The sequence below is a fragment of the Eucyclogobius newberryi genome, unplaced genomic scaffold (genome assembly GCF_026437365.1).
Source record: "Eucyclogobius newberryi isolate DKJ021-1_F unplaced genomic scaffold, fEucNew1.0.hap1 SCAF_14, whole genome shotgun sequence".
In the NCBI taxonomy this organism is placed as follows: domain Eukaryota; kingdom Metazoa; phylum Chordata; class Actinopteri; order Gobiiformes; family Gobiidae; genus Eucyclogobius; species Eucyclogobius newberryi.
This window is the reverse complement of record NW_027315768.1, coordinates 16,567,976-16,590,246: the sequence shown is the minus strand read 5'-3', so window position 1 is coordinate 16,590,246 and position 22,271 is coordinate 16,567,976.

The window sequence follows — 22,271 nt, the reverse complement described above, 5'->3', positions numbered from 1 at the left end:
AAAGCCTTTTGTCTTGTGCTTGTATCGCACTTGAGTTCAAAAACTTGAGCTAAACCTTATCCTTGCGTTACACAGAGGACTTGGGAGATGGGGCATTTTTTCCACACAGATGCTGCCGGAGCTTCCACTTAACAACATTGCTTTTAACTTTACCATCTTTCCACTCCCCTGTGTTTTCATGGCGATGCCTGTCAGAGCATACAAAGAAACACTCAATATGGGAGGCAAACAACAAGAGTGGAATGGCTTCGCTCTGGAGGTGCTTCGGCCTTCCTCTTGCCCTTGTTAACAGCTGCTGTGGACTGACAGTCACAGCGGTGCTCAAACTGAAAGACTTTTTTATTTTAGGGGAAGTAGTTAGTGTTGTATCTCGTGATCCACATAAGCGCTGACTCTATCATCTTTTCATGTTTGTAAGGAAGATACAAGACTTTTTGGAGAATTTCAAAGTGCGGCCGTAAACCACTAATCCCAATGAGAAAACTAACAAGGCAAAAACTTATGTTTCATGAATAAAAAAATATTGGATGAATCATGTGTGTTTCCATCCTATTTGCCCAAGGCCAGACCTGGGCAAACTACGGCCCGCGGGCCACATAATCCGGCCCCACCAAACATGCCAGGTAATATAAATTTTATATATATATATACATATATATATATATATATATATATATATATATATATATATGAACACTCGCAATACTGACCTAACCATGTGCAATTTTGTCATATGTGCAATTGCTGTTGGAATTCATGTGCAATCTATGTGCTGTCGTGACACATATTCATGTGCAATTACTGTCAGGATCACATGCTATGGTATTTATGTATTTATTTATTTGTCTATGGGAGTTTTTTATTTATTTATAGGAGATCTTCTACTGAAAGTGTTTTTCAGACTTCCTATAAGTGATCTGTTCTTCTGTATCTACCTCTGTATCTACCTGCGTTACACCAATGAAATTTCCCCATGTGGGACAATAAAGGAATATCTTATCTTATATATATATATATATATATATAGAAAGAAAGATTTTAGCTTATTTTTTGTAACTGTAACATCTGATCTGTCTGCACTTGTATCCTTAATAAAGATGACATGAAATGAATTAAATAATAGATTCAATAGCCTATATTTTACAGAAAAGTGATATTTTATTTTATATATATAATTTTTTATTTTCACACCAATGATCCGCTACTTGCCTGGATTCAAACATGGCCCTCGGAGGAAAATAACCCCTGCCACCCCTGCCCTAGGCTATAATCAGTACTTCCTGTTCTTACTCTGGTGACGTTATCACTAAGATTGTTAAAAACATTCTCATGAAATTTGGCAACATGCATTTCAAAAAGATATTCATAATTTAATATTATTTAAACCATGTTTAGATTAAACTAATAACAACTTTGTGTTATGCATAGTCACATACACTTATGACCATGTATTTTCTTTACCAACAACTAAACAATAGTGTAGACGGTTCATGCTTTAGCTTTTATTTGAATGACACTGTTGCCACCTAAGCCAAGAATGTAGCCTGTGTGGACACACCTAGATGTAAGTATGTAGTCACTGTTTCGATTACAACTACTCTGAATACAGGAGGAGACAAAGTATTTTAAAAGGGTTAGAACTGCTTTGGCCCAGTTTTTATTCATCTTAGTTCAGTCAGCAAGTGCTAAGGAAATGGTGGCCATGACAACAGTTTTACACAAAATCTCATGATTTGGGCTTGAATTGTTCAATATCTTCATATATATGAAAATGTGCAAAATCAGCAACAAATAAATAGATTAGCAGATTATGTCTAATGAAAGCAACAAGATAATACTTAGACAATAGTAAAAGGCAGATTTGATTAAAAAGCCCACATTCCTAAGATAAAAACATGACACAAATAAAAAGGCTTAAAACCAAACCGCAGCATGTTTCTAGTCTAAATGCCCCCCCTCTATGCGGTTAAGGGGGTGAAAGAGGGTGAAAGGTGCACTGACTCCTCTTTGGTGTATTATATATAACTGTCTCTCCCTGTGAAGTTGTTCTGTGCCTGTTCGCTCTTCCTGAATGTGCAGTGCTTAAATCCTAGTTTGGCTCGGAGCTCGCTCACGGCACGTCTTGCTTTTGACGCGTCTTTCCCACGCACGAGGAGGACTCTGACTCTGCCTCTGCCCCTGACCCTGACTCTGACTCTGCCTCTGCCCCTGACCCTGACCCTGACCCTGACTCTGACTCTGCCTCTGCCTCTGCCCCTGACCCTGACCCTGCCTCTGCCCCTGACCCTGACCCTGACCCTGACCCTGACTCTGCCTCTGCCCCTGACCCTGACCCTGACTCTGACTCTGACTCTGCCTCTGCCTCTGCCCCTGACCCTGACCCTGCCTCTGCCCCTGACCCTGACCCTGACCCTGACTCTGACTCTGCCTCTGCCTCTGCCCCTGACCCTGACCCTGACCCTGCCCCTGACCCTGACCCTGACTCTGCCCCTGACCCTGACCCTGACCCTGACCCTGACCCTGACTCTGACTCTGCCTCTGCCCCTGACCCTGACTCTGCCTCTGCCCCTGACCCTGACTCTGACTCTGCCTCTGCCCCTGACCCTGACCCTGACTCTGACTCTGACTCTGCCTCTGCCTCTGCCCCTGCCCCTGACCCTGCCTCTGCCTCTGCCCCTGACCCTGACCCTGCCTCTGACTCTGCCTCTGCCTCTGCCTCTGCCCCTGACCCTGCCCCTGCCTCTGCCTCTGACTCTGCCCCTGCCCCTGCCTCTGCCTCTGCCCCTGCCCCTGCCTCTGACTCTGCCCCTGCCTCTGCCTCTGCCCCTGCCCCTGCCTCTGCCTCTGCCTCTGCCCCTGCCTCTGCCCCTGCCTCTGACTCTGCCTCTGCCCCTGCCCCTGCCTCTGCCTCTGCCCCTGCCTCTGCCCCTGCCCCTGACCCTGACCCTGACTCTGACTCTGACTCTGCCTCTGCCTCTGCCCCTGCCCCTGACCCTGCCTCTGCCTCTGCCCCTGACCCTGACCCTGACCCTGACTCTGACTCTGCCTCTGCCTCTGCCCCTGACCCTGACCCTGACCCTGACTCTGACTCTGCCTCTGCCCCTGACCCTGACCCTGACCCTGACTCTGACTCTGACTCTGCCTCTGCCTCTGCCCCTGCCCCTGACCCTGCCTCTGCCTCTGCCCCTGACCCTGACCCTGCCTCTGACCCTGCCCCTGCCTCTGCCTCTGACTCTGACTCTGCCCCTGCCCCTGCCTCTGCCTCTGCCCCTGCCCCTGCCTCTGACTCTGCCCCTGCCTCTGCCTCTGCCCCTGCCCCTGCCTCTGCCCCTGCCTCTGCCCCTGCCTCTGACTCTGCCTCTGCCCCTGCCCCTGCCTCTGCCTCTGCCCCTGCCTCTGCCCCTGCCCCTGCCTCTGCCTCTGCCCCTGCCTCTGACTCTGCCTCTGCCCCTGCCCCTGCCTCTGCCTCTGACTCTGCCCCTGCCTCTGCCCCTGCCTCTGACTCTGCCTCTGACTCTGCCTCTGCCTCTGCCCCTGCCTCTGCCCCTGCCTCTGCCCCTGCGTCTGCGTCTGCCTCTGCCCCTGCCTCTGCCCCTGCCTCTGCCTCTGCCCGTGCCTCTGCCTCTGCCTCTGACTCTGCCTCTGCCTCTGCCTCTGCCCCTGCCCCTGCCTCTGCCCCTGCGTCTGCGTCTGCGTCTGCCCCTGCGTCTGCGTCTGCCTCTGCCCCTGCCTCTGCCCCTGCCTCTGCCCGTGCCTCTGCCTCTGCCTCTGCCTCTGACTCTGCCTCTGACTCTGCCTCTGCCTCTGCCCCTGCCCCTGCCTCTGCCCCTGCCCCTGCCCCTGCCTCTGCCTCTGCCTCTGCCCCTGCCCCTGCCTCTGCCTCTGCCCCTGCCCCTGCCTCTGCCCCTGCCTCTGCCTCTGACTCTGCCTCTGACTCTGCCTCTGACTCTGCCCCTGCGTCTGCCTCTGCCCCTGCCTCTGCCTCTGCCCGTGCCTCTGCCTCTGCCCGTGCCTCTGCCCCTGCCTCTGTCTCTGCCCCTGCCCCTGCCTCTGCCTCTGCCCCTGCCCCTGCCTCTGCCTCTGCCTCTGCCCCTGCCTCTGCCTCTGACTCTGCCTCTGACTCTGCCTCTGACTCTGCCTCTGACTCTGCCTCTGCCCCTGCCCCTGCCTCTGCCTCTGCCCCTGCCTCTGACTCTGCCTCTGACTCTGCCTCTGACTCTGCCCCTGCGTCTGCCTCTGCCCCTGCCTCTGCCCCTGCCTCTGCCTCTGCCCGTGCCTCTGCCTCTGCCCGTGCCTCTGCCCCTGCCTCTGCCCCTGCCCCTGCCTCTGCCCCTGCCCCTGCGTCTGCGTCTGCCTCTGCCCCTGCCCCTGCCTCTGCCCCTGCCCCTGCCCCTGCCTCTGCCTCTGCCTCTGCCCGTGCCTCTGCCCCTGCCTCTGTCTCTGCCCCTGCCCCTGCCTCTGCCCCTGCCCCTGCCTCTGCCTCTGCCCCTGCCTCTGACTCTGACTCTGCCTCTGACTCTGCCCCTGCCTCTGCCTCTGCCCCTGCCTCTGCCTCTGCCCGTGCCTCTGACTCTGCCCCTGCGTCTGCCTCTGCCCCTGCCTCTGCCTCTGACTCTGACTCTGCCTCTGCCCCTGCCTCTGCCTCTGACTCTGCCTCTGACTCTGCCTCTGCCTCTGACTCTGACTCTGCCTCTGACTCTGCCTCTGACTCTGCCTCTGCCCCTGCCCCTGCCTCTGCCCCTGCCTCTGACTCTGCCTCTGACTCTGCCTCTGACTCTGCCCCTGCGTCTGCCTCTGCCCCTGCCTCTGCCCCTGCCTCTGCCTCTGCCCGTGCCTCTGCCTCTGCCCGTGCCTCTGCCCCTGCCTCTGCCTCTGCCCCTGCCCCTGCCCCTGCCTCTGCCCCTGCCTCTGCCCCTGCGTCTGCGTCTGCCTCTGCCCCTGCCTCTGCCCCTGCCTCTGCCTCTGCCCGTGCCTCTGCCTCTGCCTCTGACTCTGCCTCTGACTCTGCCTCTGCCTCTGCCCCTGCCCCTGCGTCTGCGTCTGCCTCTGCCCCTGCCTCTGCCCCTGCCTCTGCCTCTGCCCCTGCCTCTGCCTCTGCCCGTGCCTCTGCCTCTGCCTCTGCCTCTGACTCTGACTCTGCCTCTGCCTCTGCCCCTGCCTCTGCCTCTGCCCCTGCCCCTTCCTCTGCCTCTGCCTCTGCCTCTGCCCCTGCCCCTGCCCCTGCCTCTGCCTCTGCCCCTGCCCCTGCCTCTGCCTCTGCCCCTGCCTCTGCCTCTGACTCTGCCTCTGACTCTGCCTCTGACTCTGCCCCTGCGTCTGCCCCTGCCTCTGCCCCTGCCTCTGCCTCTGCCCGTGCCTCTGCCTCTGCCCCTGCCTCTGTCTCTGCCCCTGCCCCTGCCTCTGCCCCTGCCCCTGCCTCTGCCTCTGCCCCTGCCTCTGCCTCTGACTCTGCCTCTGACTCTGCCTCTGACTCTGCCCCTGCGTCTGCCTCTGCCCCTGCCTCTGCCTCTGCCCGTGCCTCTGACTCTGCCCCTGCGTCTGCCTCTGCCCCTGCCTCTGCCTCTGACTCTGCCTCTGCCCCTGCCCCTGCCTCTGCCTCTGCCTCTGCCCCTGCCTCTGCCTCTGCCCGTGCCTCTGACTCTGCCCCTGCGTCTGCCTCTGCCCCTGCCTCTGCCTCTGCCTCTGACTCTGCCTCTGCCCCTGCCCCTGCCTCTGCCTCTGCCTCTGCCCCTGCCTCTGACTCTGCCTCTGACTCTGCCTCTGACTCTGCCCCTGCGTCTGCCTCTGCCCCTGCCTCTGCCCCTGCCTCTGCCCGTGCCTCTGCCTCTGCCCGTGCCTCTGCCCCTGCCTCTGCCTCTGCCCCTGCCCCTGCCTCTGCCCCTGCCTCTGCCTCTGCCCCTGCCTCTGACTCTGCCTCTGCCTCTGCCCCTGCCTCTGACTCTGCCCCTGCCTCTGCCTCTGCCTCTGCCTCTGACTCTGCCTCTGACTCTGCCCCTGCCCCTGCGTCTGCCTCTGCCCCTGCCTCTGCCCCTGCCTCTGCCTCTGCCCGTGCCTCTGCCTCTGCCTCTGCCTCTGACTCTGCCTCTGCCTCTGCCCCTGCCCCTGCCTCTGCCTCTGCCCCTGCCTCTGCCCCTGCGTCTGCGTCTGCCTCTGCCCCTGCCTCTGCCCCTGCCTCTGCCTCTGCCCGTGCCTCTGCCTCTGCCTCTGCCTCTGCCTCTGACTCTGCCTCTGACTCTGCCTCTGACTCTGCCTCTGCCCCTGCCCCTGCCCCTGCCTCTGCCCCTGCCCCTGCCTCTGCCTCTGCCCCTGCCCCTGCCTCTGCCCCTGCCTCTGCCTCTGACTCTGCCTCTGACTCTGCCTCTGACTCTGCCCCTGCGTCTGCCTCTGCCCCTGCCTCTGCCCCTGCCTCTGCCTCTGCCCGTGCCTCTGCCTCTGCCCGTGCCTCTGCCCCTGCCTCTGTCTCTGCCCCTGCCTCTGCCTCTGCCCCTGCCCCTGCCTCTGCCTCTGTCCCTGCCTCTGCCTCTGACTCTGCCTCTGACTCTGCCTCTGCCTCTGACTCTGCCCCTGCGTCTGCCTCTGCCCCTGCCTCTGCCTCTGCCCGTGCCTCTGACTCTGCCCCTGCGTCTGCCTCTGCCTCTGCCCCTGCCTCTGCCTCTGCCTCTGCCTCTGACTCTGCCTCTGACTCTGCCTCTGCCCCTGCCTCTGCCTCTGCCCCTGCCTCTGACTCTGCCTCTGACTCTGCCTCTGACTCTGCCCCTGCGTCTGCCTCTGCCCCTGCCTCTGCCCCTGCCTCTGCCCGTGCCTCTGCCCGTGCCTCTGCCCCTGCCTCTGCCTCTGCCCCTGCCCCTGCCTCTGCCTCTGCCCCTGCCTCTGACTCTGCCTCTGACTCTGCCTCTGCCTCTGCCCCTGCCTCTGCCTCTGCCTCTGACTCTGCCTCTGACTCTGCCCCTGCCCCTGCCCCTGCCTCTGCCTCTGCCCCTGCCCCTGCCTCTGCCTCTGCCCCTGCGTCTGCCTCTGCCCCTGCCTCTGCCTCTGCCCGTGCCCCTGCCTCTGCCTCTGCCCCTGCCTCTGACTCTGCCTCTGCCTCTGCCCCTGCCTCTGACTCTGCCTCTGACTCTGCCTCTGCCTCTGACTCTGCCTCTGACTGCCTCGGCCTCCGCCTGCAGCCTCCACAGCGCCGCCGCTAGAGGGCGCTGACGTTCCTCCAGATGCGCACGGCCGCGTCAACAGGTGCTGGGTGAGTCACGAGTCCGGGTTGTCATGGTGAAACTTGACATCTTTCTCTCCGATTTAGTGTTTATTAAGCCTTTCAAAGTGTGACGTATGTGGAATGATCGCGAGCGCGGGCGTCAACAGATTGAACCGGTCTCATTAGAACGTACACGGGACGATTGCAACATAAAGGTCGCGTTTATACAATGCAAGTTTTCTATGTTCAGTTGAGGGCCATTGTTCTCCTGAGAGACTGGGAGCACAAGAAGGCGCACAGTCCAAAATAAAAACAGTTTAAATGGTGCAATATGAAGTAATAGTCCGTTCCTCTCGCTGTCAGGGGAACGCTCAACACACTAACCAGATTTCTCCTTCATTTGCTGCCACACATCATCCTATAGGTGCTCACATTCTGGTAAAAAAGAAATGTTTTTTTGCCCTAGAGAGAAATAACTTGATGTTTCTCCCTCTCAGTGTTTTATTTATGAGAAATTGGCATAAAGGATATATTTTCAGGGAGGAAAAAAAAAAGGTTTAATCTCAGACCCATCGGAAAGATGTTGTAGCTGACTTTTTATGTAAATGAGTGAGTTGTGGTTTCCCCCGGAGTGTCTTGTAAAAGCAGCACTTTGTGACAAGATGAGACCACTCTGCATTGTCTGCACCTAATATTAAAGAACTTGTACCCAATAGTTTTGTATATACTAAAGTAAAATCTGTTTTCCCACAGCTCAGATTGTAAAGGCATCTATTTGGATGAAAATGAGACCACAGAGTCTTTTCTGCCTCTAAGTACAGAGCGTTTTCTGCTAAGCAGAAAGTGCACCATTAGCATGCTAATGTTTATTAGCTTTACCGACGGCAAAACTGGCTTTTGTCTCAGAGAGATATGAAAAGCACTTTAAAACTCATCGCGGTGAATATTTCAAATGCTGGGAATACAATAGGAAAGTGAGTGAAAAAAATAACAACTGTTTTTCATGTTGTTTACACTAAAAGTCCGGTCATATGTCACCTGAGCGGTGATACAAATTGTAAAAAATGTAATCGTTTTGCTCCAAATACAACTACATTAATACTGGCGACACATCAACCATGGATGGAAAAGTTGGTGAATATTTTAATTAAATGTATCGTTATAAGAAAAAAATACAGGTGACATGCCCATTTAGCTCACCAGAAACCTTTTGGCCAAATTACCCCACACAGAGGCCGGGGATGTCATTTAGTATGACCGGAGGGAGACATTTATAGTTATATACATTCTTTAAAGTATAAAGTAAGGTGAAGGTGAATGCAGCGTCCCATGGATGCATGAGTGACCCAGCTGTATTTTACTATCTGAAAAAAGCAGTTTTAAAGCCAAGCAATCACCTGAAAATAATGCATGGGAATAACAATGTGTCAAGGGCGTGTGAGAGCAGAGGGTGAGTTAGATAGATTTAAACTACTTCCTCCTTTCGAGGCGTGAAAACCAGGTACCCCAGCGTTAAGGGAAGGACTCAGAATTTAAATCTGGAGTTTAGAAGGAGTCTGTACCAGACAGTATTGAGTAGACAGGACAACATTTAAGTTTCATGCAACATTTTATGCAAGACCCTGTCATTGACTTATCTGTGTATATGACTAAAATGCAGTAGGCCTAATACGTGTTGACTTAACTTTTAAGTAACAGCACTTTTGTACGAATTCAGATTGTCTTCTTCCACCGTTAATAATGTTTGTTGTTGACTCTCTTTGGAGATGGTGATAAGAATGCAGCATAGTTCACTTTGGGGGGTATTGATTGATATGTTAAAAACAAATAGCTCTCTCATTCCCGTTTGTGTATTATTTGTCTGTTTGCAGTGTCAGTACAGTTCCTTTGTTGGCATCCATCTTCCTCGACTTCATCTAAGAGTGAACTCATATCTAAATGAAAAACAACACATTAATTTTGCCATATTTGATATATCTGTAAAAGCAAAACATAGTGACGGGACAATAGTTCTCCTTGACACAGATAAACATCACCAGTCATTCATAGAGATTGCATTTATACCATTACTGTTTCCGAGTACATTTTGAACGTGTGTTATTAAAGTTGGCTGTGGTAGTTTGAGGAAATATAACGCAAATATTTTCAGTACATTAAAAATGTGAATGTAAAATGTCAAAATATGTACTTTTAAGAATGTTTTCCTTCTGTTCTTTCACATTATGTGTCTGGGACTGGAATCTTGTGAGGGAAAGATGGAACATGAGATTGACAGGCGGATCGGTGCGGCGGCTGCAGTGATGCGGCCACTGCATCGGACTGTTGTGGTGAAGAAGGAGCTGAGTCGAAAGACAAAGCTCTTGATTCACCGTCGTTCCCACCCTCACCTATGGTCGTGAGCTTTGGGTAATGTCCAAAAGGACAAGATCGCGATACAAGCTATTGTTCCTCCATAAGGTGGCTGGGTGCTCCCTTAGAGATAGGGTGAGGAGCTCAGTCACACGGGGGGAGCTCGGAGTAGAGCCGCTGCTCTTCCAGCTGAGGTGGCTCGGCATCTGTTCCGGATGCCTCCTGGGCGCCTCCCTGGAGAGGTGTTTCAAGTATGTCCCACCGGGAAAAGGACCTGGGGAAGACCCAGGACACGCTGGAGGGTCTATGTTTCTCTCACTGGCCTGGGAACATCTCGGGATCCCCCCGGAGGAGCTGGAGGAAGTGTCTGGGCAGGGGGAAGTTTGGGAGTCCCTGCTTAGGCTGCTGCCTCCCCCACCCGGCCCCGGATAAGCGCAAGAAGATAGATGGATGGACTGTAATCCTGAAATTCTAAGTGGAGCAAACCCTGGATATAGAGACACTCAACTAACATTCAGATACATTTGTGCAAAGGTGTCGCACAAAATGAATTGTCTGATTTATGTGGCGTCAGTATATTCTTTGAAAGTTAGTATTAATGTGGAAACCCTGAAGTGTAAAGCTGAAGTCATTGAGTTGATTATCTTTTAGTAGATGTTGTTAAATAAGATCCATAGGCTTCTGTATTGTGCCTATTACCAGCGATCATTCAACTCTGCTATCTGGGAATTATTATACTACATAGTCTACTTTGCTAAACGGACAAGGACAACATAAATCAAGCTTTCTCAAGGAGACACAAGTCGTTTCAAATCCACGGTGTCAGCTAAAGTTTGACTACATTTTTATTCTCAGTTGCCCAAATTTGTTCCTCTCACTTGTGAACATCATAGACCCTCATCTTCTCTCTGCATTCGAACAAAAGCTTTCGTAGAGTCATGGATATTTTCCATAATTGTCAGCTGTGTTCCACATTAAGAATTGCAAAGCCATGAGTTTCAAAGTGACATGATGATGATCATTGACTGTAAAGCTAAGATACAATAACTTTTAAAATACAATAATCGTCACCACAAAGAGACACTTGTCAGCCAAGTTTTGAAATGGTTATTAGAAAACATGGTGTGTTCTGTTATGTAATGATGACATAAGTAAGCTTTGATTACTGAATACAGACAATTGTTCCAGGTCATTCTACTCTCTCTTCTACGCTTTTTTAAGCATAACATGACTCCAAATCAGTTTTAGTACTGTAGATAGGGTTATGTGTTAGGTGTTAATCATGTATACAGGCTTTGATCGTTTGGAGCTGTTGGCTGGGCTCAGGTGTGGACCAGACCCTCTGCGGATATAAAGTCCATCTGACTGTAACAGCTCAAGCCTCAGATGTCTCATTTGTTTTAAAGGGGAAGTAGAGGACAGAGGATGAGGCCACATTACCCGTAATACCATAACCCAAAATATATTCATTGGCATATGGGTCTTTGCTATGAATCTGTTTACTGTGTTTACTGATAGAAAGAGGGACACAAGTTCAGAACAGTGCAATACAGCCCACAGCATTACATGTCTACATTTGTGTGTGTGTGTATGTGTGTGTGTGTATGTGTGTGTGTGTGTGTGTGTGTATGTGTGTGTGTGTGTGTGTGTGTGTGTGTGTGTGTGTGTGTATATTTCTTTCTGTTGTTCGGAGGAGACCTATAAATGATAACACATGTGCACAGTTTATGGAAATGAAAAACTTCTTATGTTCTAATGCAAATGATTTGTTGAACTCTGTTACATCTAGTGTTTTGAATGTTCTGGACACCATTGCCCCTATGAAGGCTAAAATGTTTTTTTTTAAAAAGTAGAGTGTGCCAAGGGCACAGAAAAGGGAGTCCCGCCGGGCTGAACGGAAATGTCAAAGCTCCAGGTTCAAAAAGAGATTTACAGAAATGTGTGGTACTTGTACAACCTCATTTTATGTAGAACTAGGGAAGGATATTTTTCTGCAGTAACAACTTGCGTGTCCTGTTTGCCGCAGTAAACAAATTACCAAACCCTCCATCTCAGCTGCTGTTAGAACTCATTTCTACATCTAAGTGTAATGAGATTATTAGTATTATTATTGCATTGTTGTTATGATTGCATTATTATATTTATATGACAAATTTCAGGGCATTTAAAATGCTATAAATTCCACAATGCAAAAAATAACCATAAAACCACCTAGACACTTAGAGCTGACTCACTTTGCACCTGTAACTGACACAACTGTCCAGGAGACCATCACCAGTCTAAGTTCATCTACATGCTGCCTCCATGTGTTACCCACCAGATTTCTAAAGTCTGTGCTGAACAGTTTGTTAGCACCATCACTCACATATTTAACACGTCGCTTCAATCTGGAACATTCCCAAGGGATTTTAAAACTGCGGTAAGGAGAGCAGTCTTGATAACGCAGTACTGAGTAATTACCGGCCCATCTCTAATCTGCCATTTTGGGGCAACGTCCTTGAAAAGCTCACAGATTTACTTTTAATGAACAACTCATTTGATGTTTTTCAGTCAGGTTCTAGACCTCATCACAGCACTGAGACTGCTCTTGTCAAGGTGACAAATGACATCCGCCTGAACACTGACACGGGCAAAGCCTCAGTCTTAATTCTGTTAGATCTGAGTGCTGCTTTTGACACTGTAGATCATGGGATCCTCTCACAGAGACTAGAGGACTGGGTGGGCATCACTGGCACTGCCCTAAACTGGTTAAGGTCCTATCTGAAAGACAGGAAGCACTTTGTTGAAATTGGTAACTGTGTCTCAGACCACATGACCCTGACCTGTGGAGTGCCCCAAGGGTCAGTCCTGGGTCCCCTTCTGTTCAACCTCTACATGCTAAGGTTGGTTATGTTAGGTCAGTCGATACGCAGAGAAAATGTGTCCTATCACAATTATGCAGATGACACTCAGATCTATGTTTCACTAATGGCAGGTGAATATGGACCAGTGAATTCAGTGTGTGGATAGAAAATAACTTTCTCCAGCTGAACTCTGATACCATCGTCTTTGGCCCACAAAGAGAAAGTGTTAGTAGTCACCTTCAGAGTCTCGCTCTAAAATCTACAAATCAAGTTAGAAATCTTGGGGTAATAATGGACTCAGACTTGAGCTTTAACAGCCACATCAAATCAATAACATCAACAGCTTTAAGATAAGATAAGCTAAGATATTCCTTTATTGTCCCACATGGGGAAATTTCATTGATGCAACGCAGGTAAATACAGAAGAACAGAACAGATCACTTATAGGAAGTTTGAAAAAACACTTTCAGTAGAAGATCTCCTATAAAACAAAAACTCCCATAGACAAAACCCAACAAGGGATGGAGGGGAAAAAATTATAAAGATAAAAATAAATACAGAAATACAGAAATACAGAAATACATAAGTACATAAATACATAAATACCATTGCACGTGATCACGACAGTAATTGCACATGAATATGTGTCACGACGGCACATGGATTGCAGATGAATTTCACAGTAATTGCACATGAATCACGACAGCAATTGCACATATGACGGAAATGCACATGGTTTGGTCAGTATTGCGAGTGTTCAGGACTAACAGTGTTTGTTATAAAGTCTGAAAGCAGCAGGAAGGAAAGACCTGCGAAACCTCTCCTTCACACAGCGAGGGTGGATCAGTCTCTCACTGAAGCTGCTCTCCAGAGTGGACAGAGTGTCCTGCAGGGGGCGACACTCATGGTCAAGCATAGCTGTGAATCTAGCCAGGACCCTTCTGTCCCCCACCTCCTGCACCGAGTCCAGAGCACAGCCCAGGAAGGAGCTGGACTTCTTGATGACTTTGTCCAGCCTCTTCCTCTCCCTCTCTGTGATGCTGCTGCTCCAGCAGGCCACACCGTACAGGAGGGCTGATGCCACCACAGAGTCGTAGAAGGTCTTCAGGAGTGGCCCTGTCACTCCAAAAGACCTGAGTCTCCTCAGGAGGTAGAGCCGACTCTGGCTCTTCCTGTACAGTGCGTCTATGTTGTGAGTCCAGTCCAGTTTGTGGTTCAGATGAGCACCCAGGTACTTGTATGAGTCCACTCTCTCAATGTCCCGTCCCTGGATGTTCACTGGTGAGGGGGCAGTGGGGTGGCATCTGCGGAAATCCACCACCACCATCTAAAAAACGTTGTCAAAAATCCATGCGTTTGTCTCCAGTAGATTAGACTGTAACGGCCTGCTCACTGGCCTCTCCAAACGAGCTGTAAAACAGCTGCAGTACATCCAGAACGCTGCTGCTCGGGTCTTGACTAGAACCAGGAAGTACCATCACATTAGTCCTGTTCTCAGGTCTCTGCACTGCCCCCTGTGGCTCAGAGAATAGACTTTAAAGCAGTTCTGCTTGTGTACGTAAGTCTCTTACGAGCCAGGGACCGGCCTCCTGTTGGTGCAAAAGTCAAGACTAAACATTGACCGGCCTCCTGTTGGTGCCCAGCATCAGAACTATACATGGGGAATCTGTGTTTCAGTTTTATGCAACTAAAATCTGTAACAGTCTTTCTGAAGCTGTGAAACAGGCCTCTACTCTGACCATCTTCAAATCTTACACAAGGCTGTGCATATGCATTGCTTATGAATTTGCCCTGCAGATAAACTTGCCTTGCTCTTGTCTTGCCTGTATTGTGCAAGGTAATTCTATAACATTGTTATCACATCTCAAATCTCTTGATGAAGTTTATTAAATTTGGCTTCCTGAAACAAAACCCATATGCTCTTTTTGTGTGCTACAGACATCTAATTGAAGATATATCAATATAAGGTACTTGAACAAAATAGTAAATTATTTCCATTCCACTTCACATTATGTTTCTTGAGAGAATGAGTCTGTAATTGTAAAAACAAAACTCCAGTTTCCAGTAATGATTCCAGACTAAAGTGGCAGAACTTTTGAAGTGTAAACATAGAAAACAACAGTTAAGCCGCTCTGAGTCCGTTCAACTTCAGTGTTGTCAGAAAGTGATGGGGCATCATTGGGGAAGAGGCCTGTTAGCTGAGGGATGAGCGAGAGCCAAAATGTCAGCCACTTCCAAAACATTGGCTCATTGATGTCTGTGCTGGGGAACAAATATGGCTCTGCCGCTATCGGGAAACTCTATCAGCCGAGGCCATACGAGAGGATCATCAGCCAATACATCAGCCTGCTGCACTTAAGGCCGTCCACACCACAAATGCTGTCTGGATTCAAGAAATAGTTTACTGGAAAAATACTGCAAGAGAAACGTTTTGTTTTTTTCAGTTTTTGCAGTTATTTTTAACGTTTTACAGAAAAATGGGAAAAAGATTATATTATGACCACTGACAACATTTGTTAACAAGTTTGTGAATATTTGCTAAGAGTTGTCAAATATGGTTAGTTGCAGTAGTAGTAGCAGCAGTAGTAGTAGTATCATAGCAGACTTACTATAACGTTCAATTGTTGTTGTTAAGATAAGATAAGATAAACCTTTAATGTCCACACATGGGAAAATTTATTTGATACAACGCAGTAGAAACAGAGGAAAGGACAGATTATATCTCTTAATAGAAGAACTCTTATGAACAAAACAAAACAAAAAACTCTTATTAACAAAACTCCTCTCCTATCTTAATAGGGAATGGAGGGGGAAAAAAATAAAACTACATAAATAAAATAAAAAGATAAAGATAAAAATAAGATAATAAGAAAATAATAATAAGAAAGTAAAGTAAAAATAGTTAGCATAAGACTAAATAATACTAATAGTAAGTAAGTAAACAAAATAAAACAGTCTTATTTACATCAGTTGTTGTTGTTTTATTTACCTAGTTTTTAGCCTTTACTGTTTGGAGGTAGTTTGATGGTAAATGTGTTGAGGGGAATAGCCACAGAAAATAACTGCAGTGATGAAGAGCCGTTTATCAGCTGATGACTGCACAGTAAAAGTCACAGAAGCTAAAAAGTAAGTTGTGGAGAAATCTTATGGTCAGTTTGCCATTTTTTCCCACTTTCTTTGGCTCTGACGTATTGACTGGGAGAAGAATGGTCCTCAAAGTGAGATGCTGTCACTGCTCCAAAGCTAATGGAACGGCAGCAGCAACCTGACAAACTACCAACCGAATGTATGTTCTTTTTCCACCCCGCCGCCTTCAAGTCGCCATGGAAACGCCATACAATGACAGTAGCCTTTGCAAAAATCAAATCTTTCAGCTCACTTTGTTACGCCGCCACTCAAAACCTGGTCCCTGGTGGATTGTTATAGCTGCATGCGCACGCAAATGAGGCAGGGAGATCGTAAGAGATGGAAGACGGGCAAATCAAATAGATCCATCGTACAAACACAGACAGTCCCGATAATATTTGCAGTTTGCTTGTGCTCGGGTTTGGAGCATTTGACTAGCTGTTAGTGCAATCAGGACATAGCCATCCACCAGTGCACTGCAAAAGTACAGAGAATGGAATGTTCCCGCTCTTTTCCAATGGAATAATAACTTTTGTTTTGAAAATTGAAAATTCACAGTAGCATCAGGTCTGTCAAGATTACTAGTTTAAATGATAATAAGGAAAATTAGGTAAGTTTTAGGGTAAATTTGCAGTGCTGTTAAATGTGAAGTACTTGTGTTAACGACAGAGGGAATTAAAAAGGGGAAAATGAAATATTTAATTTTGTTAAATCGTGTTTTTTCTTACAATAATTGTGGGACCTTGTGTATCAAGACAGATGACTTTAGCGTGCAACATCAGGCTTAGGAACTTTGTAAAATACTGAGAGTGTTTCCAGTTTTCTCAAGATTATTATATATTTATTTCAGTCTCTTACATAAATTTACAGTAGTAGTTCTATTGTTTGAATTATGTTACTAAATACAGCAGAATATTGCCAATTGTTGCTACCAGTACTTATTCCATATATTGTGTTCAAAAAAGTTAAATACTGTATTGACTAGTGTTGTCCCATGACAAACCGATTTTCATATCACAGTTATAATAAAAACACAAACTGACATTTTCAACACTAAATAATCTTACTTTCTTTACGCTGCCATAAAGTTCTAATAAAGCTGAAAACCATCTCAAAACTGTTCAGAAAAGGTCACATTGTGTCTTGTTTTTTTAGTATTGTTCATTGTCAGATTTGTATACTTTTCACAACCTTAATATACCGAAGACACAAGCAACTGTTTATAGATTCATGGAACCGTTGCTCAACTCATCCGCAAACTTATTCTAAAACTTCACAATAAAAGAATCTAAATACTTTGCGTTGCGACAACTGACTGATTTGGGGCAATCTTTCAACCCATTTTAGAGCTAACTTGTTGTGTTTTACAGTGTGGGGTTGATGATATTCTTTACATCCCGCCAGTGTCGCACATCTGACAGTGTTTTTGTCACTGTTTATTCATGCCAGAACTCCTCTCCTGTCAGTTTTCCTGTGATTTAGCTGGTGATGCTTGTGCGCTCATGTCTTCATTAGCAGTGGTTTGGATGTCTCTCCCCCCTCTCTCTCCCCCACAGTCCCTATAGTCTCCCTGCGCCGTGCTCTGCTGGGCCCATCAGCCTCCATCAGGGTGTGTGGCGTGTGTGGCGCTCCCCCAACTGCTGTCTACAAACTCATGTCGCTAATTAGCTGACAAACATCCTACAGCGAGAGCCTGGCACATTTCAAAATTAGGCTTAAATACACTACATTCGCAAGGACACGTACCGAATATGGGCTTTATTTGAAAGTACTAAAGGCCATAAGGTGTACTTGTCACTACTGTATCGATGGGAATGCGGGCTCATGTGTCCGAGGCTCCGTAGCTTAGAGGATTTTCAACAATGACGTCCCTACGGTTTTGGTGAAGGGAAGACAATGCAGAGAAAGTGACTACGGTGCATAAAGGTGGAAGCTGTGCAGGTGAATCAAAAGTGGAAAATGGAGAATACTATAAGTGGTTATAAGTAAAGTCTGCAGGATTCTTTGCAATCACATCCAAATTTGAGGGATTAAATGTGGAGGTTTTGTGTTTGGTTTTGTCCATTTGGGAATAGTAAAACACATGATGGGTTGAGGTTTCATGTTCTAGTAATGGGGGAAGTTTATTTAATGTATTCAAGTAGCGGATGGTTTTAAAGTACGTTCAAATTAGCTGCTAACTGCTGGTCATTTTTTATAATTTTCACAATTTTGTTTCTTCATTTTTAATCACAAACCATATTCACAAGAGGATTGTGGATCTGGCGACATACTTATGGGGAAAATGTTTTATTATTGAGATTCAATGCCTTTTTAAAAAATGGTTTACTTTGGTTTATTTGATTATCTGATTATCTAAAAAGGACTGGCTTGATCACAGTTGCAAGAGCATGTAGTTGAATCATAAAACTTTTTTTCCTTGAGATACTATGGCTTCAGCTATAATTTAATATATACTTTATCGTGACTATGAGATAATATTTGCGTAGATCAGACAAATCATCTCAGTTTTTCTGGCTGCTGCTGCTCGATCTTATGGAAAGCATTTGCAACTCACTATTCACTTCAAATCTCTACACCCGACAGCTATTTGAATGCCACGTTTGAACAAGACAAGAGAAAGTAAATTAGATCTAATGTTATTTTGACACATTTCCAAAGTGATGGATTTTCTGTCTTTCAGAGCTTTGTATAAATCAAGCCTCCCAGTGTGCGCCTTAAGTGCATTACCAGTAAAAAGGAAAGTAAGAATGTAAATGGAGCCATTATGATAGATAATAATCTCTATTAAGTCTAATTTATGACCCTTGTTAGCGTACTTAATGTGAGAGAGTTCCATCACAGCTCACATGGCATGCAGTCCACATCAAAGAAAGCCGCTCTGGACAATACTGTTTGGGACTCGTTTGGTGATGTAATGTTCATTTAAATTTGAAAATGTAACTTCTGTATTGGACTTATCCTTCCCTTCAGTGTCCCTGGGAGCAATGGTAATGCTTATATACCCTTCTCCAGCTCTTGAGCTACATTAGGACTAAAATATTCCTGTTGTGCATGTTTCAGATTGGTGAGGAAATCGGAGGAGCACTCAGAAAAAACCAGTCCAGATCCAGGACGAACAAACTATACGCTCTAGAAATCCAAGAAAAAACTTTCAAGACTATTAAGAGGTTATTCTACAATAAACAAGAGTGAACAGAGTGGCGCTTTATTGTATTTTTATTTAGTTATTTATTTATGTTATATGTGTGTGTACATGTAGGGTGTTTTACGAATGTATTCATGATCTTTCATTCATGTATTGTTTTTGTTTTGTTTTTTCTTGTTATTGCCTCGAGCCATTCCATGGAATGGAATGCGACGAGTCTTTGTTCTTGCCATGGTTTCTTATTATTATTATTATGGTTTTATTATAGTATCTATCTGAGTTGCATCAATGAAATTGCCCCATGTGGGACAATAAAGGAATATCTTATCTTATCTTATCTTAAAATTTGCCACAACTCAGGCATTTTTGACCCCCTGAACATTGATGAATGTCCCACATGGGGACATAGACGCGATCGGCTCGGCCCGAACTCCAATAAAATGGAGGTTGCGAGAACGCCCGTCGCAACAGTGCCGACTAGTTCAAAAAAGAAAAAACATGAAACGCTTCATCTTTGGCCTAGGCACATGAGACTTGGGCCAGTGATAGAGCTACCTTTGACCTCTGACCTTTGACGAGTAAAACACACCTGGCAGCATCTACGCTCTATGATAAACAGGAAGTCAGCCACGTTGAATCAAAGTGGCACCGCCATGCTTGACTTTTTTTTTTTCAAAATCGTACTTGTCCTCGGTTTTTTGTCCGATCGAGCTCAAAACAACACCTTTTGCATCTAAAGACATTGAAATTTAAGGGATCATCTCAAAATGGGTTGAAGCTGAAAAGCTACATTTCGTCTTTTTGTTGCTTTGAAGCTTCAATACATCGTTGTGGCAGTAATTGTTTTGAAATGCTAAAAAACTCTCAGCAACGAGCATTAGGCCAACATTAGGCGGCGGGTGCGGCGCGGAGCACGGGAAGTGCGTACGGGGAGCACGGCGCACCGCGGCCCGTGCGCACGGTGCGTTGTGATTACGGCGTGCAGTGGCCTGTGCGAGGGAGCACCCGCCCCGCTCCCTGCGCCGTGGCCAGCGCGAGGGAGCACCCGCCCCGCTCCCCGCGCTGGCCACGGCGCGCTGTGGACCATGTGGATTGAGTAAACAAACATGCGCAACAGGTGACATTATTTGGAGAATTCATAACTTCTACTGATAAACATACCAAAGGATGTTCAGGGACTAAAGGTGAGCAGGGTCTATCAAGCTACTATCGTTTTATCAACGCGTTAACATTTTATAAGAAGCCAGTCTTTCGTCTTTTGAGGGGGGGAGGGGGTCCAGAGAGAGACGGAAAAAAAATACGTCTTTTCAGCTTCAACCCATTTTGAGATGATCCCTAATACATATTCAAAAGAATGTTGATATTCCTTACGGTCTCTGCGTAACACACCCTCAAAAAAGGCTTAATTTTCTGTTTTTCAAGGACAAGTCACGCGGCGCCTATTGGAATTGATCTACGAAGCTCATATTTCACTTACTAATGTGTTTTTATGTCTGATTGGAAATAATAAATATCCATGTAACAAATTTACTCTATAGCGCCCCCTACCCATTGTGTGAAAAACTCAACATTGTCTGATTTGTTTGAAACTCATGGATTATATTGTACTCGAGACGCCATGAAAAAAGTGCATTGCAGATATTGTGTATTTTCACAATTGGCCAGCAGAGGCGCAATGAATGCCTTCACTTCCTCTTCCTCTTTTATTTTGATGGGACATTTCCTCTCGTGCCGTGGGCTTAGCATTAGCATCAGAGTTAGCGTTAGCATTAGCGGCGGGTCTTTGTTGCTAGGTGACGGAGGTACAGGGAGGAAGGGGTGCAGCCAGGTCACCGAGGCTCTCTCTCCCTTTTTCCCTGCTCAGGTCAGTGCAGAAGGACCTGGATCGCCTGTGACACTTACAAAATAAAGGCCTCTGTGTTTTACAGATACAGAAGGAGTTTTATTTTGACAGTGACAATTGATCATAAGAATAAAGCCTAAAGAATAAAGAATAAAGTCTAAAGAATAAAGAATAAAGTCTAAAGAATAAAGCCTAAAGAATAAAGTCTAAAGAATAAAGCCTAAAGAATAAAGCCTAAAGAATAAAGTCTAAAGAATAAAGCCTAAAGAATAAAGCCTAAAGAATAAAGTCTAAAGAATAAAGTCTAAAGAATAAAGTCTAAAGAATAAAGTCTAAAGAATAAAGCCTAAAGAATAAAGTCTAATGAATAAAGTCCAAACAATAAAGTCTAAACCATAAAGTCTTTACTACACACATGTTCTACACACACACATCAAGAATGCAGACACTACGGGCCCCTCTTGAAGCTGTTTCATGAGTGACTAGACTAAACATTTCCTTTTTTTGGAGTAAACCAGTTGCAACTGAGATCTGGACATAATTTGGGAGACAGAAAGGTGAGACATGCTTTTTTCTCGTTCTTATTATTCTTGTTATAGTTCTTGCATGGTAATTTTGCCACAACTCAGGCATTTTTGACCCCCTGACATTGATGAATGTCCCACATGGGGACATAGACGCGATCGGCTCGGCCCCAACTCCAATAAAATGGAGGTTGTGAGAACGCCCGTCGCAACAGTGCCAACTAGTTCAAAAAGAAAAAACATGAAACGCTTCATCTTTGGCCTAGGCACATGAGACTTGGGCCAGTGATAGAGCTACCTTTGACCTCTGACCTTTGACGAGTAAAACACACCTGGCAGCATCTACGCTCTATGATAAACAGGAAGTCAGCCATGTCGAATCAAAGTGGCGCCGCCATGCTTGACTTTTTTTTTTCTAAATCGTACTTGTCCTAGGTTTTTTGTCCGATCGAGATCAAAACAACACTTTTTGCATCTAAAGACATTGAAATGTAATAAATATTCAAAAGAATGTTGATATTAAGATAAGATAATCCTTTATTGTTCCTTACGGTCTCTGCGTAACACGCCTTCAAAAAAGGCTAAATTTTCAGTTTTTTCAAGGACAAGTCACGCCTATTGGAACTGATCTGCGGAGCTCATATTTCACTCACTAATGCGTTTTTATGTCTGATTGGAAATAAATACCCATGTAACAAATTTACTCTATAACGCCCCCTACCCATTGTGTGAAAAACTCAACATTGTCTGATTTGTTTGAAACTCATGGTTTATATTCTCCTCGAGACGCCTTGAAAAAAGTGCATTACAAATATTGTGTATTTTCACAATTGGCCAGCAGAGGCGCAATGAATGCCTTCACTTCCTCTTCCGCTTTTATTTTGATGGGACATTTCCTCTCGTGCCGCACTATTGTTCTTTAGGCTTTATTCTTTAGACTTAATTCTTTTGACTTTATTCTTTTGACTTTATTCTTTAGGCTTTATTCTTTAGACTTTATTCTTTCTGCCACAACTCGAGAGAGAGAGAGAGAGAGAGAGAGGGAGGGGGAGGGGGAGGGGGAGGGAGGGGGAGAGGGAGGGAGAGAGGGAGGGAGAGAGAGAGAGGGGGAGGGGGAGGGAGAGAGGGAGAGAGGGAGAGAGATTGTAGGATTTTTGACGCGTTTCCACTCTGTAGCCCGGGTCATTTTGTAGTCTCACTCCATCTTTGTAGTTCCTCCTCTTTATTTTCCTGCCTCTAGACAGGCGGG